This window comes from Caloenas nicobarica, chromosome 8 (genome assembly GCF_036013445.1).
Source record: "Caloenas nicobarica isolate bCalNic1 chromosome 8, bCalNic1.hap1, whole genome shotgun sequence".
NCBI lineage: Eukaryota > Metazoa > Chordata > Aves > Columbiformes > Columbidae > Caloenas > Caloenas nicobarica.
The window spans coordinates 580,974-596,654 of NC_088252.1; positions in this window are offsets into that span (position 1 = coordinate 580,974).

A 15,681-nucleotide genomic window follows, 5' to 3' on the forward strand; every position below is an offset into this window, starting at 1 on the left:
CCCTGTTCGGGCGCCAATTGCGGGGAAGAACCCCACCAGGGATTCAGACCTGAGAAGGCGGAGGAAGAAATGCAGCCGACTCAGTATGAGTGATAAAGCATACTTCAATTTATTAATAAGTTGCACACACTTATATAGTCCCTTAGATAATTATGCCTACTAGTCATTCAATAATTGGAGAGAATACCTAAGTAGCCCAACCCCCCTTGCGGTTTCTCTGGTATGCAAGCTCCTCTTCTTCCCAGAGCTAGTCCCTCAAGGTCGTTTACTGAAACTCCTCTTTGCCTGTAAATAACCCAGATTACCCTCGGCCAGTACTTTTCCATCAGCAGTTTCTGACTCTTGCTCACCGAGGCCTACCAAGGCCTACTCATGCTGACTAGAACAAGCTTTCCTGATACAGCAGATCACTGGACCCATGCCCCTTTTCCCGTAGCCATTCCCCAACATGGATTTGTTGCCAGTGCAGCCTTCCTTCCAGTAGCAATACTGCCTGTAGTCTCATGTATGGAGGCCTCAGGGCTCGCTCAGGGCTTGTCACGCAGAACTGCAGGCCTGACAGAGCAGAACTGCTCTCCTCTCCTCTCCTCTCCTCTCCACTCCTCTCCTGTGCGCCAGTCCAATACATAAGAGACTGTTTGCCTGAAAGGACAGAGGGTTTTCAGTTCCAAAATCAATTTCAAGGACACAGAACACAATGAATTTTATTTTATTTTGTTGTTAATTTATTAATTTTCTTGATTTGATGCTAATTCATGTGATGTTTCTTCGTGTCATTTTTTTTCCCTTTGTGACTCTGTTTCAGAAGCCAGGCTCACAAGCATTAGCTCAAGCCCAAGTGTAGCCAGGAGTAGGCTGAGGCATTCTTCAGTTTAGCCTGAGAAAAGATCCCTTGCAGGCTGGCAAACACAAGTCTCAGAGATGCAGAGAGCAGCAGCAGGAATAGAGGCCAAGCTGTGCGCGGTTCCTGCAGAGGGAGAACCTTGACAAGGAGTTGTGGGACTGACCGTGCACAAAAGAGGAGGAAGAAGAAGAAGAAGAAGGAGAAGAAGAAGAAGAACAAGAGGAAAAGTGGAAGAAGAGGTGAGTGGTACCGTGGCATCTCTTCCAAAGCGTGACATGTAGCGATGACGAGCAGACTTTTTGCCTTCCACAACTTGTTTGGCTGCTGTGCTTCTTGGGCAGGGATGCATGAGAAGCGCTCTGGTCCCTGCCAGGCGCTTGTGTTACCTGCAGGGAGAGCTGAGAAGTGGCAGCTGCGGCTGCCAGCATGGTGGAGCATGAGCAGCCGGCTCCCAGGCCAAATGGCCCAAAGAAATCGTGGCAAGGGGCGGTGCTGAGAACTGCAGAGGAAGGCAAAAAACCGCCGGGGACCAGTGCCAATGTGCCCCGGGGGAAAAAGTTCCTTGCTGAGCCCAGTGCTGGCCATGGGCTGTTCCCTGAGCATGTGAGCCAGACCTGGCTCCTTGTCCCACAGGCTGCTCATGCTTCCCAGGAGCTGCCCAAGCCCTATCCTCCCTTGAGCTGGAGCTATCTGGCGGACTTGCCAGAGTGCCCAAGTGCCTCTGAGCTGATAGACCTTGTGGGCAAGAATCCTTGCTGTCCCTGTGTAGGACACCAGTGGGTGTTCCAAAGCACTGCAAGCCCTTGCAAGCCCTTGCAAGCCCTCGACATCCTATCTCTTACGGCTCCTGAGCGTTGCTCTGTAGGAGATGAGGATGGTGAGCTGTGCAGTGCTCCTCAAGAAGGAGTTGCCTTGGTCTTGCCACTGCTATCCAGTTGAAAAGGATTTGCATCCATGAGCCGAGCTTGGAAGGTGGCCCTGCCAGCACATTGTCTTGCAGCGGAGAACCTCCAGCAGCCTCATGCAAGGTTTTCTTCCCTCAGCCCCTGGCCTGTGATTCCAGCAGCTCCTCAAGTGCTTCCTGTCAGATGTGCTGGGGCTGCCCCCGGGCCAGCTCTGGCAGTGGACACGGGAGGCTGCTCCTCTGGATCCTGCGTGGGGCCTGGTGACCACTGCGTTGCCGGGTGCTGGCATTGTGACATGGGGGTGACACAGCCGCATATGTGCAGCCCTTTGGAGGAAGCCTTTGGGGTGCTGGCTCCAAATCAGTCCCTGTAGCTACAAAATAGGGGAGTAAGCAACCTAATAGAGTCCCTTTTTTGCAAAAAGACAGTGTGGATTTGTTGCCAGTGCAGCCTTCCTTCCAGTAGCAATACTGCCTGTAGTATCATGTATGGAGGCCTCAGGGCTCGCTCAGGGCTTGTCACGCAGAACTGCAGGCCTGACAGAGCAGAACTGCTCTCCTCTCCTCTCCTCTCCTCTCCTCTCCTCTCCTCTCCTCTCCTCTCCTCTCCTCTCCTCTCGACTCCTCTCCTGTGCGCCAGTCCAATATCTAAGAGACTGTTTGCCTGAAAGGACAGAGGGTTTTCAGTTCCGAAATCAATTTCAAGGACACAGAACACAATGAATGTTATTTTATTTTGTTGTTAATTTATTAATTTTCTTGATTTGATGTTAATTCATGTGATGTTTCTTCGTGTCATTTTTTTTCCCCTTTGTGACTCTGTTTCAGAACCCAGGCTCACAAGCATTAGCTCAAGCCCAAGTGTAGCCAGGAGTAGGCTGAGGCATTCTTCAGTTTAGCCTGAGAAAAGATCCCTTGCAGGCTGGCAAAGGCAAGTCCCAGAGCTGCAGAGAGCAGCAGCAGGAATAGAGGCCAAGCTGTCCGCGGTTCCTGCAGAGGGAGAACCTTGACAAGGAGTTGTGGGACTGACCGTGCACAAAAGAGGAGGAAGAAGAAGAAGAAGAAGAAGAAGAAGAAGAAGAAGAGGAAGAAGAGGAAGAAGAGGTGAGTGGTACCGTGGCATCTCTTCCAAAGCGTGACATGTAGCGATGACGAGCAGACTTTTTGCCTTCCACAACTTGTTTGGCTGCTGTGCTTCTTGGCCAGGGATGCATGAGAAGCGCTCTGGTCCCTGCCAGGCGCTTGTGTTACCTGCAGGGAGAGCTGAGAAGTGGCAGCTGCGGCTGCCAGCATGGTGGAGCATGAGCAGCCGGCTCCCAGGCCAAATGGCCCAAAGCAGTGGTGGCAAGGGGCGGTGCTGAGAACTGCAGAGGAAGGCAAAAAACCGCCGGGGACCAGTGCCAATGTGCCCCGGGGGAAAAAGTTCCTTGCTGAGCCCAGTGCTGGCCATGGGCTGTTCCCTGAGCATGTGAGCCAGACCTGGCTCCTTGTCCCACAGGCTGCTCATGCTTCCCAGGAGCTGTCCAAGCCCTATCCTCCCTTGAGCTGGAGCTATCTGGCGGACTTGCCAGAGTGCCCAACTGCCACTGAGCTGATAGACCTTGTGGGCAAGAATCCTTGCTGTCCCTGTGTAGGACACCAGTGGGTGTTCCAAAGCACTGCAAGGCCTTGCAAGCCCTTGCAAGCCCTCGACATCCTATCTCTTACGGCTCCTGAGCGTTGCTCTGTAGGAGATGAGGATGGTGAGCTGTGCAGTGCTCCTCAAGAAGGAGTTGCCTTGGTCTTGCCACTGCTATCCAGTTGAAAAGGATTTGCATCCATGAGCCGAGCTTGGAAGGTGGCCCTGCCAGCAGATTGTCTTGCAGCAGAGAACTTCCAGCAGCCTCATGCAAGGTTTTCTTCCCTCAGCCCCTGGCCTGTGATTCCAGCAGCTCCTCAAGTGCTTCCTGTCAGATGTGCTGGGGCTGCCCCCGGGCCAGCTCTGGCAGTGGACACGGGAGGCTGCTCCTCTGGATCCTGCGTGGGGCCTCGTGACCACTGCGTTGCCGGGTGCTGGCATTGTGACATGGGGGTGACACAGCCGCATATGTGCAGCCCTTTGGAGGAAGCCTTTCGGGTGCTGGCTCCAAATCAGTCCCTGTAGCTACAAAATAGGGGAGTAAGCAACCTAATAGAGTCCCTTTTTTGCAAAAAGACAGTGTGGATTTGTTGCCAGTGCAGCCTTCCTTCCAGTAGCAATACTGCCTGTAGTCTCATGTATGGAGGCCTCAGGGCTCGCTCAGGGCTTGTCACGCAGAACTGCAGGCCTGACAGAGCAGAACTGCTCTCCTCTCCTCTCCTCTCCTCTCCTCTCCTCTCCTCTCCTCTTCTCTCCTGTCCGCCAGTCCAATATCTAAGAGACTGTTTGCCTGAAAGGACAGAGGGGTTTCAGTTCCAAAATCAATTTCAAGGACACATAACACAATGAATTTGATTTTATTTTGTTGTTAATTTATTAATTTTCTTGATTTTATGTTAGTTCATGTTATGTTTCTTCGTGTCATTTTTTTTCCCTTTGTGACTCTGTTTCAGAACCCAGGCTCACAAGCATTAGCTCAAGCCCAAGTGTAGCCAGGAGTAGGCTGAGGCATTCTTCAGTTTAGCCTGAGAAAAGATCCCTTGCAGGCTGGCAAAGGCAAGTCCCAGAGCTGCAGAGAGCAGCAGCAGGAATAGAGGCCAAGCTGTCCGCGGTTCCTGCAGAGGGAGAACCTTGACAAGGACTTGTGGGACTGACCATGCACAAAAGAGGAGGAAGAAGAGGAAGAAGAAGAAGAAGAAGAGGAAGAAGAGGAAGAAGAGGTGAGTGGTACCGTGGCATCTCTTCCAAAGCGTGACATGTAGCGATGACGAGCAGACTTTTTGCCTTCCACAACTTGTTTGGCTGCTGTGCTTCTTGGCCAGGGATGCATGAGAAGCGCTCTGGTCCCTGCCAGGCGCTTGTGTTACCTGCAGGGAGAGCTGAGAAGTGGCAGCTGCGGCTGCCAGCATGGTGGAGCATGAGCAGCCGGCTCCCAGGCCAAATGGCCCAAAGCAATGGTGGCAAGGGGCGGTGCTGAGAACTGCAGAGGAAGGCAAAAAACCGCCGGGGACCAGTGCCAATGTGCCCCGGGGGAAAAAGTTCCTTGCTGAGCCCAGTGCTGGCCATGGGCTGTTCCCTGAGCATGTGAGCTAGACCTGGCTCCTTGTCCCACAGGCTGCTCATGCTTCCCAGGAGCTGTCCAAGCCCTATCCTCCCTTGAGCTGGAGCTATCTGGCGGACTTGCCAGAGTGCCCAACTGCCACTGAGCTGATAGACCTTGTGGGCAAGAATCCTTGCTGTCCCTGTGTAGGACACCAGCGGGTGTTCCAAAGCACTGCAAGCCCTTGCAAGCCCTTGCAAGCCCTCGACATCCTATCTCTTACGGCTCCTGAGCGTTGCTGTGTAGGAGATGAGGATGGTGAGCTCTGCAGTGCTCCTCAAGAAGGAATTGCCTTGGTCTTGCCACTGCTATCCAGTTGAAAAGGATTTGCATCCATGAGCCGAGCTTGGAAGGTGGCCCTGCCAGCACATTGTTTTGCAGCGGAGAACCTCCAGCAGCCTCATGCAAGGTTTTCTTCCCTCAGCCCCTGGCCTGTGATTCCAGCAGCTCCTCAAGTGCTTCCTGTCAGATGTGCTGGGGCTGCCCCCGGGCCAGCTCTGGCAGTGGACACGGGAGGCTGCTCCTCTGGATCCTGCGTGTGGCCTGGTGACCACTGCGTTGCCGGGTGCTGGCATTGTGACATGGGGCTGACACAGCCGCATATGTGCAGCCCTTTGGAGGAAGCCTTTGGGGTGCTGGCTCCAAATCAGTCCCTGTAGCTACAAAATAGGGGAGTAAGCAACCTAATAGAGTCCCTTTTTTGCAAAAAGACAGTGTGGATTTGTTGCCAGTGCAGCCTTCCTTCCAGTAGCAATACTGCCTGTAGTATCATGTATGGAGGCCTCAGGGCTCGCTCAGGGCTTGTCACGCAGAACTGCAGGCCTGACAGAGCAGAACTGCTCTCCTCTCCTCTCCTCTCCTCTCCTCTCCTCTCCTCTCCTCTCCACTCCTCTCCTGTGCGCCAGTCCAATATCTAAGAGACTGTTTGCCTGAAAGGACAGAGGGGTTTCAGTTCCAAAATCAATTTCAAGGACACAGAACACAATGAATTTTATTTTATTTTGTTGTCAATTTATTAATTTTCTTGATTTGATATTAATTCATGTGATGTTTCTTCGTGTCATTTTTTTTCCCTTTGTGACTCTGTTTCAGAACCCAGGCTCACAAGCATTAGCTCAAGCCCAAGTGTAGCCAGGAGTAGGCTGAGGCATTCTTCAGTTTAGCCTGAGAAAAGATCCCTTGCAGGCTGGCAAAGGCAAGTCCCAGAGCTGCAGAGAGCAGCAGCAGGAATAGAGGCCAAGCTGTCCGCGGTTCCTGCAGAGGGAGAACCTTGACAAGGACTTGTGGGACTGACCGTGCACAAAAGAGGAGGAAGAAGAAGAAGAAGAAGAAGAAGAGGAAGAAGAGGAAGAAGAGGTGAGTGGTACCGTGGCATCTCTTCCAAAGCGTGACATGTAGCGATGACGAGCAGACTTTTTGCCTTCCACAACTTGTTTGGCTGCTGTGCTTCTTGGGCAGGGACGCATGAGAAGCGCTCTGGTCCCTGCCAGGCGCTTGTGTTACCTGCAGGGAGAACTGAGAAGTGGCAGCTGCGGCTGCCAGCATGGTGGAGCATGAGCAGCCGGCTCCCAGGCCAAATGGCCCAAAGAAATGGTGGCAAGGGGCGGTGCTGAGAAGTGCAGAGGAAGGCAAAAAACCGCCGGGGACCAGTGCCAATGTGCCCCGGGGGAAAAAGTTCCTTGCTGAGCCCAGTGCTGGCCATGGGCTGTTCCCTGAGCATGTGAGCCAGACCTGGCTCCTTGTCCCACAGGCTGCTCATGCTTCCCAGGAGCTGCCCAAGCCCTATCCTCCCTTGAGCTGGAGCTATCTGGCGGACTTGCCAGAGTGCCCAAGTGCCACTGAGCTGATAGACCTTGTGGGCAAGAATCCTTGCTGTCCCTGTGTAGGACACCAGCGGGTGTTCCAAAGCACTGCAAGCCCTTGCAAGCCCTTGCAAGCCCTCGACATCCTATCTCTTACGGCTCCTGAGCGTTGCTCTGTAGGAGATGAGGATGGTGAGCTGTGCAGTGCTCCTCAAGAAGGAATTGCCTTGGTCTTGCCACTGCTATCCAGTTGAAAAGGATTTGCATCCATGAGCCGAGCTTGGAAGGTGGCCCTGCCAGCAGATTGTCTTGCAGCGGAGAACCTCCAGCAGCCTCATGCAAGGTTTTCTTCCCTCAGCCCCTGGCCTGTGATTCCAGCAGCTCCTCAAGTGCTTCCTGTCAGATGTGCTGGGGCTGCCCCCGGGCCAGCTCTGGCAGTGGACACGGGAGGCTGCTCCTCTGGATCCTGCGTGGGGCCTGGTAACCACTGCGTTGCCGGGTGCTGGCATTGTGACATGGGGCTGACACAGCCGCATATGTGCAGCCCTTTGGAGGAAGCCTTTGGGGTGCTGGCTCCAAATCAGTCCCTGTACCTACAACATAGGGGAGTAAGCAACCTCATAGAGGCCCTTTTTTGCAAAAAGACAGTGTGGATTTGTTGCCAGTGCAGCCTTCCTTCCAGTAGCAATACTGCCTGTAGTATCATGTATGGAGGCCTCAGGGCTCGCTCAGGGCTTGTCACGCAGAACTGCAGGCCTGACAGAGCAGAACTGCTCTCCTCTCCTCTCCTCTCCTCTCCTCTCCTCTCCTCTCCTGTGCGCCAGTCCAATATCTAAGAGACTGTTTGCCTGAAAGGACAGAGGGTTTTCAGTTCCAAAATCAATGTCAAGGACACAGAACACAATGAATTTTATTTTATTTTGTTGTTAATTTATTAATTTTCTTGATTTGATGTTAATTCATGTGATGTTTCTTCGTGTCATTTTTTTTCCCCTTTGTGACTCTGTTTCAGAACCCAGGCTCACAAGCATTAGCTCAAGCCCAAGTGTAGCCAGGAGTAGGCTGAGGCATTCTTCAGTTTAGCCTGAGAAAAGATCCCTTGCAGGCTGGCAAAGGCAAGTCCCAGAGCTGCAGAGAGCAGCAGCAGGAATAGAGGCCAAGCTGTCCGCGGTTCCTGCAGAGGGAGAACCTTGACAAGGAGTTGTGGGACTGACCGTGCACAAAAGAGGAGGAAGAAGAAGAAGAAGAAGAAGAAGAAGAAGAAGAAGAGGAAGAAGAGGAAGAAGAGGTGAGTGGTACCGTGGCATCTCTTCCAAAGCGTGACATGTAGCGATGACGAGCAGACTTTTTGCCTTCCACAACTTGTTTGGCTGCTGTGCTTCTTGGGCAGGGATGCATGAGAAGCGCTCTGGTCCCTGCCAGGCGCTTGTGTTACCTGCAGGGAGAGCTGAGAAGTGGCAGCTGCGGCTGCCAGCATGGTGGAGCATGAGCAGCCGGCTCCCAGGCCAAATGGCCCAAAGAAATGGTGGCAAGGGGCGGTGCTGAGAACTGCAGAGGAAGGCAAAAAACCGCCGGGGACCAGTGCCAATGTGCCCCGGGGGAAAAAGTTCCTTGTTGAGCCCAGTGCTGGCCATGGGCTGTTCCCTGAGCATGTGAGCCAGACCTGGCTCCTTGTCCCACAGGCTGCACATGCTTCCCAGGAGCTGCCAAAGCCCTATCCTCCCTTGAGCTGGAGCTATCTGGCGGACTTGCCAGAGTGCCCAAGTGCCACGGAGCTGATAGACCTTGTGGGCAAGAATCCTTGCTGTCCCTGTGTAGGACACCAGCGGGTGTTCCAAAGCACTGCAAGCCCTTGCAAGCCCTTGCAAGCCCTCGACATCCTATCTCTTACGGCTCCTGAGCGTTGCTGTGTAGGAGATGAGGATGGTGAGCTGTGCAGTGCTCCTCAAGAAGGAATTGCCTTGGTCTTGCCACTGCTATCCAGTTGAAAAGGATTTGCATCCATGAGCCGAGCTTGGAAGGTGGCCCTGCCAGCAGATTGTCTTGCAGCGGAGAACCTCCAGCAGCCTCATGCAAGGTTTTCTTCCCTCAGCCCCTGGCCTGTGATTCCAGCAGCTCCTCAAGTGCTTCCTGTCAGATGTGCTGGGGCTGCCCCCGGGCCAGCTCTGGCAGTGGACACGGGAGGCTGCTCCTCTGGATCCTGCGTGGGGCCTCGTGACCACTGCGTTGCCGGGTGCTGGCATTGTGACATGGGGCTGACACAGCCGCATATGTGCAGCCCTTTGGAGGAAGCCTTTGGGGTGCTGGCTCCAAATCAGTCCCTGTACCTACAACATAGGGGAGTAAGCAACCTAATAGAGTCCCTTTTTTGCAAAAAGACAGTGTGGATTTGTTGCCAGTGCAGCCTTACTTCCAGTAGCAATACTGCCTGTAGTATCATGTATGGAGGCCTCAGGGCTCGCTCAGGCCTTGTCACGCAGAACTGCAGGCCTGACAGAGCAGAACTGCTCTCCTCTCCTCTCCTCTCCTCTCCTCTTCTCTCCTGTCCGCCAGTCCAATATCTAAGAGACTGTTTGCCTGAAAGGACAGAGGGGTTTCAGTTCCAAAATCAATTTCAAGGACACAGAACACAATGAATGTTATTTTATTTTGTTGTTAATTTATTAATTTTCTTGATTTGATGCTAATTCACGTGATGTTTCTTCGTGTCATTTTTTTTCCCTTTGTGACTCTGTTTCAGAACCCAGGCTCACAAGCATTAGCTCAAGCCCAAGTGTAGCCAGGAGTAGGCTGAGGCATTCTTCAGTTTAGCCTGAGAAAAGATCCCTTGCAGGCTGGCAAACACAAGTCTCAGAGATGCAGAGAGCAGCAGCAGGAATAGAGGCCAAGCTGTGCGCGGTTCCTGCAGAGGGAGAACCTTGACAAGGAGTTGTGGGACTGACCATGCACAAAAGAGGAGGAAGAAGAAGAAGAAGAAGGAGAAGAAGAAGAAGAAGAAGAGGAAGAAGTGGAAGAAGAGGTGAGTGGTACCGTGGCATCTCTTCCAAAGCGTGACATGTAGCGATGACGAGCAGACTTTTTGCCTTCCACAACTTGTTTGGCTGCTGTGCTTCTTGGCCAGGGATGCATGAGAAGCGCTCTGGTCCCTGCCAGGCGCTTGTGTTAGCTGCAGGGAGAGCTGAGAAGTGGCAGCTGCGGCTGCCAGCATGGTGGAGCATGAGCAGCCGGCTCCCAGGCCAAATGGCCCAAAGAAATGGTGGCAAGGGGCGGTGCTGAGAACTGTAGAGGAAGGCAAAAAACCGCCGGGGACCAGTGCCAATGTGCCCCGGGGGAAAAAGTTCCTTGCTGAGCCCAGTGCTGGCCATGGGCTGTTCCCTGAGCATGTGAGCCAGACCTGGCTCCTTGTCCCACAGGCTGCTCATGCTTCCCAGGAGCTGCCCAAGCGCTATCCTCCCTTGAGCTGGAGCTATCTGGCGGACTTGCCAGAGTGCCCAAGTGCCTCTGAGCTGATAGACCTTGTGGGCAAGAATCCTTGCTGTCCCTGTGTAGGACACCAGTGGGTGTTCCAAAGCACTGCAAGCCCTTGCAAGCCCTTGCAAGCCCTCGACATCCTATCTCTTACGGCTCCTGAGCGTTGCTCTGTAGGAGATGAGGATGGTGAGCTGTGCAGTGCTCCTCAAGAAGGAGTTGCCTTGGTCTTGCCACTGCTATCCAGTTGAAAAGGATTTGCATCCATGAGCCGAGCTTGGAAGGTGGCCCTGCCAGCAGATTGTCTTGCAGCGGAGAACCTCCAGCAGCCTCATGCAAGGTTTTCTTCCCTCAGCCCCTGGCCTGTGATTCCAGCAGCTCCTCAAGTGCTTCCTGTCAGATGTGCTGGGGCTGCCCCCGGGCCAGCTCTGGCAGTGGACACGGGAGGCTGCTCCTCTGGATCCTGCGTGGGGCCTGGTGACCACTGCGTTGCCGGGTGCTGGCATTGTGACATGGGGGTGACACAGCCGCATATGTGCAGCCCTTTGGAGGAAGCCTTTGGGGTGCTGGCTCCAAATCAGTCCCTGTAGCTACAAAATAGGGGAGTAAGCAACCTAATAGAGTCCCTTTTTTGCAAAAAGACAGTGTGGATTTGTTGCCAGTGCAGCCTTCCTTCCAGTAGCAATACTGCCTGTAGTATCATGTATGGAGGCCTCAGGGCTCGCTCAGGGCTTGTCACGCAGAACTGCAGGCCTGACAGAGCAGAACTGCTCTCCTCTCCTCTCCTCTCCTCTCCTCTCCTCTCCTCTCCTCTCGACTCCTCTCCTGTGCGCCAGTCCAATATCTAAGAGACTGTTTGCCTGAAAGGACAGAGGGTTTTCAGTTCCAAAATCAATTTCAAGGACACAGAACACAATGAATGTTATTTTATTTTGTTGTTAATTTATTAATTTTCTTGATTTGATCTTAATTCATGTGATGTTTCTTCGTGTCATTTTTTTTCCCCTTTGTGACTCTGTTTCAGAACCCAGGCTCACAAGCATTAGCTCAAGCCCAAGTGTAGCCAGGAGTAGGCTGAGGCATTCTTCAGTTTAGCCTGAGAAAAGATCCCTTGCAGGCTGGCAAAGGCAAGTCCCAGAGCTGCAGAGAGCAGCAGCAGGAATAGAGGCCAAGCTGTCCGCGGTTCCTGCAGAGGGAGAACCTTGACAAGGAGTTGTGGGACTGACCGTGCACAAAAGAGGAGGAAGAAGAAGAAGAAGAAGAAGAAGAAGAAGAAGAAGAGGAAGAAGAGGAAGAAGAGGTGAGTGGTACCGTGGCATCTCTTCCAAAGCGTGACATGTAGCGATGACGAGCAGACTTTTTGCCTTCCACAACTTGTTTGGCTGCTGTGCTTCTTGGGCAGGGATGCATGAGAAGCGCTCTGGTCCCTGCCAGGCGCTTGTGTTAGCTGCAGGGAGAGCTGAGAAGTGGCAGCTGCGGCTGCCAGCATGGTGGAGCATGAGCAGCCGGCTCCCAGGCCAAATGGCCCAAAGAAATGGTGGCAAGGGGCGGTGCTGAGAACTGCAGAGGAAGGCAAAAAACCGCCGGGGACCAGTGCCAATGTGCCCCGGGGGAAAAAGTTCCTTGCTGAGCCCAGTGCTGGCCATGGGCTGTTCCCTGAGCATGTGAGCCAGACCTGGCTCCTTGTCCCACAGGCTGCTCATGCTTCCCAGGAGCTGTCCAAGCCCTATCCTCCCTTGAGCTGGAGCTATCTGGCGGACTTGCCAGAGTGCCCAACTGCCACTGAGCTGATAGACCTTGTGGGCAAGAATCCTTGCTGTCCCTGTGTAGGACACCAGCGGGTGTTCCAAAGCACTGCAAGCCCTTGCAAGCCCTTGCAAGCCCTCGACATCCTATCTCTTACGGCTCCTGAGCGTTGCTGTGTAGGAGATGAGGATGGTGAGCTGTGCAGTGCTCCTCAAGAAGGAATTGCCTTGGTCTTGCCACTGCTATCCAGTTGAAAAGGATTTGCATCCATGAGCCGAGCTTGGAAGGTGGCCCTGCCAGCACATTGTTTTGCAGCGGAGAACCTCCAGCAGCCTCATGCAAGGTTTTCTTCCCTCAGCCCCTGGCCTGTGATTCCAGCAGCTCCTCAAGTGCTTCCTGTCAGATGTGCTGGGGCTGCCCCCGGGCCAGCTCTGGCAGTGGACACGGGAGGCTGCTCCTCTGGATCCTGCGTGGGGCCTGGTGACCACTGCGTTGCCGGGTGCTGGCATTGTGACATGGGGCTGACACAGCCGCATATGTGCAGCCCTTTGGAGGAAGCCTTTGGGGTGCTGGCTCCAAATCAGTCCCTGTAGCTACAAAATAGGGGAGTAAGCAACCTAATAGAGTCCCTTTTTTGCAAAAAGACAGTGTGGATTTGTTGCCAGTGCAGCCTTCCTTCCAGTAGCAATACTGCCTGTAGTATCATGTATGGAGGCCTCAGGGCTCGCTCAGGGCTTGTCACGCAGAACTGCAGGCCTGACAGAGCAGAACTGCTCTCCTCTCCTCTCCTCTCCTCTCCTCTCCTCTCCTCTCCTCTCCTCTCCTCTCCACTCCTCTCCTCTCCTCTCCTCTCCTGTGCGCCAGTCCAATATCTAAGAGACTGTTTACCTGAAAGGACAGAGGGGTTTCAGTTCCAAAATCAATTTCAAGGACACAGAACACAATGAATTTTATTTTATTTTGTTGTTAATTTATTAATTTTCTTGATTTGATGTTAATTCATGTGATGTTTCTTCGTGTCATTTTTTTTCCCCTTTGTGACTCTGTTTCAGAACCCAGCCTCACAAGCATTAGCTCAAGCCCAAGTGTAGCCAGGAGTAGGCTGAGGCATTCTTCAGTTTAGCCTGAGAAAAGATCCCTTGCAGGCTGGCAAAGGCAAGTCCCAGAGCTGCAGAGAGCAGCAGCAGGAATAGAGGCCAAGCTGTCCGCGGTTCCTGCAGAGGGAGAACCTTGACAAGGAGTTGTGGGACTGACCGTGCACAAAAGAGGAAGAAGAAGAAGAAGAAGAAGAAGAAGAAGAGGAAGAAGAGGAAGAAGAGGTGAGTGGTACCGTGGCATCTCTTCCAAAGCGTGACATGTAGCGATGACGAGCAGACTTTTTGCCTTCCACAACTTGTTTGGCTGCTGTGCTTCTTGGGCAGGGATGCATGAGAAGCGCTCTGGTCCCTGCCAGGCGCTTGCGTTACCTGCAGGGAGAGCTGAGAAGTGGCAGCTGCGGCTGCCAGCATGGTGGAGCATGAGCAGCCGGCTCCCAGGCCAAATGGCCCAAAGAAATGGTGGCAAGGGGCGGTGCTGAGAACTGCAGAGGAAGGCAAAAAAACGCCGGGGACCAGTGCCAATGTGCCCCGGGGGAAAAAGTTCCTTGCTGAGCCCAGTGCTGGCCATGGGCTGTTCCCTGAGCATGTGAGCCAGACCTGGCTCCTTGTCCCACAGGCTGCTCATGCTTCCCAGGAGCTGCCCAAGCCCTATCCTCCCTTGAGCTGGAGCTATCTGGCGGACTTGCCAGAGTGCCCAACTGCCACTGAGCTGATAGACCTTGTGGGCAAGAATCCTTGCTGTCCCTGTGTAGGACACCAGCGGGTGTTCCAAAGCACTGCAAGCCCTTGCAAGCCCTTGCAAGCCCTCGACATCCTATCTCTTACGGCTCCTGAGCGTTGCTGTGTAGGAGATGAGGATGGTGAGCTCTGCAGTGCTCCTCAAGAAGGAATTGCCTTGGTCTTGCCACTGCTATCCAGTTGAAAAGGATTTGCATCCATGAGCCGAGCTTGGAAGGTGGCCCTGCCAGCACATTGTCTTGCAGCGGAGAACCTCCAGCAGCCTCATGCAAGGTTTTCTTCCCTCAGCCCCTGGCCTGTGATTCCAGCAGCTCCTCAAGTGCTTCCTGTCAGATGTGCTGGGGCTGCCCCCGGGCCAGCTCTGGCAGTGGACACGGGAGGCTGCTCCTCTGGATCCTGCGTGGGGCCTGGTGACCACTGCGTTGCCGGGTGCTGGCATTGTGACATGGGGCTGACACAGCCGCATATGTGCAGCCCTTTGGAGGAAGCCTTTGGGGTGCTGGCTCCAAATCAGTCCCTGTAGCTACAAAATAGGGGAGTAAGCAACCTAATAGAGTCCCTTTTTTGCAAAAAGACAGTGTGGATTTGTTGCCAGTGCAGCCTTCCTTCCAGTAGCAATACTGCCTGTAGTATCATGTATGGAGGCCTCAGGGCTCGCTCAGGGCTTGTCACGCAGAACTGCAGGCCTGACAGAGCAGAACTGCTCTCCTCTCCTCTCCTCTCCTCTCCACTCCTCTCCTGTGCGCCAGTCCAATATCTAAAGAGACTGTTTGCCTGAAAGGACAGAGGGGTTTCAGTTCCAAAATCAATTTCAAGGACACAGAACACAATGAATGTTATTTTATTTTGTTGTTAATTTATTAATTTTCTTGATTTGATCTTAATTCATGTGATGTTTCTTCGTGTCATTTTTTTTCCCTTTGTGACTCTGTTTCAGAACCCAGGCTCACAAGCATTAGCTCAAGCCCAAGTGTAGCCAGGAGTAGGCTGAGGCATTCTTCAGTTTAGCCTGAGAAAAGATCCCTTGCAGGCTGGCAAAGGCAAGTCCCAGAGCTGCAGAGAGCAGCAGCAGGAATAGAGGCCAAGCTGTCCGCGGTTCCTGCAGAGGGAGAACCTTGACAAGGACTTGTGGGACTGACCGTGCACAAAAGAGGAGGAAGAAGAAGAAGAAGAAGAAGAAGAAGAAGAAGAAGAAGAAGAAGAGGAAGAAGAGGAAGAAGAGGTGAGTGGTACCGTGGCATCTCTTCCAAAGCGTGACATGTAGCGATGACGAGCAGACTTTTTGCCTTCCACAACTTGTTTGGCTGCTGTGCTTCTTGGGCAGGGATGCATGAGAAGCGCTCTGGTCCCTGCCAGGCGCTTGTGTTAGCTGCAGGGAGAGCTGAGAAGTGGCAGCTGCGGCTGCCAGCATGGTGGAGCATGAGCAGCCGGCTCCCAGGCCAAATGGCCCAAAGCAATGGTGGCAAGGGGCGGTGCTGAGAACTGCAGAGGAAGGCAAAAAACCGCCGGGGACCAGTGCCAATGTGCCCCGGGGGAAAAAGTTCCTTGCTGAGCCCAGTGCTGGCCATGGGCTGTTCCCTGAGCATGTGAGCCAGACCTGGCTCCTTGTCCCACAGGCTGCTCATGCTTCCCAGGAGCTGCCCAAGCCCTATCCTCCCTTGAGCTGGAGCTATCTGGCGGACTTGCCAGAGTGCCCAACTGCCACTGAGCTGATAGACCTTGTGGGCAAGAATCCTTGCTGTCCCTGTGTAGGACACCAGCGGGTGTTCCAAAGCACTGCAAGCCCTTGCAAGCCCTTGCAAGCCCTCGTCATCCTATCTCTTAGGGCTCCTGAGCATTGCTGTGTAGGAGATGAGGATGGTGA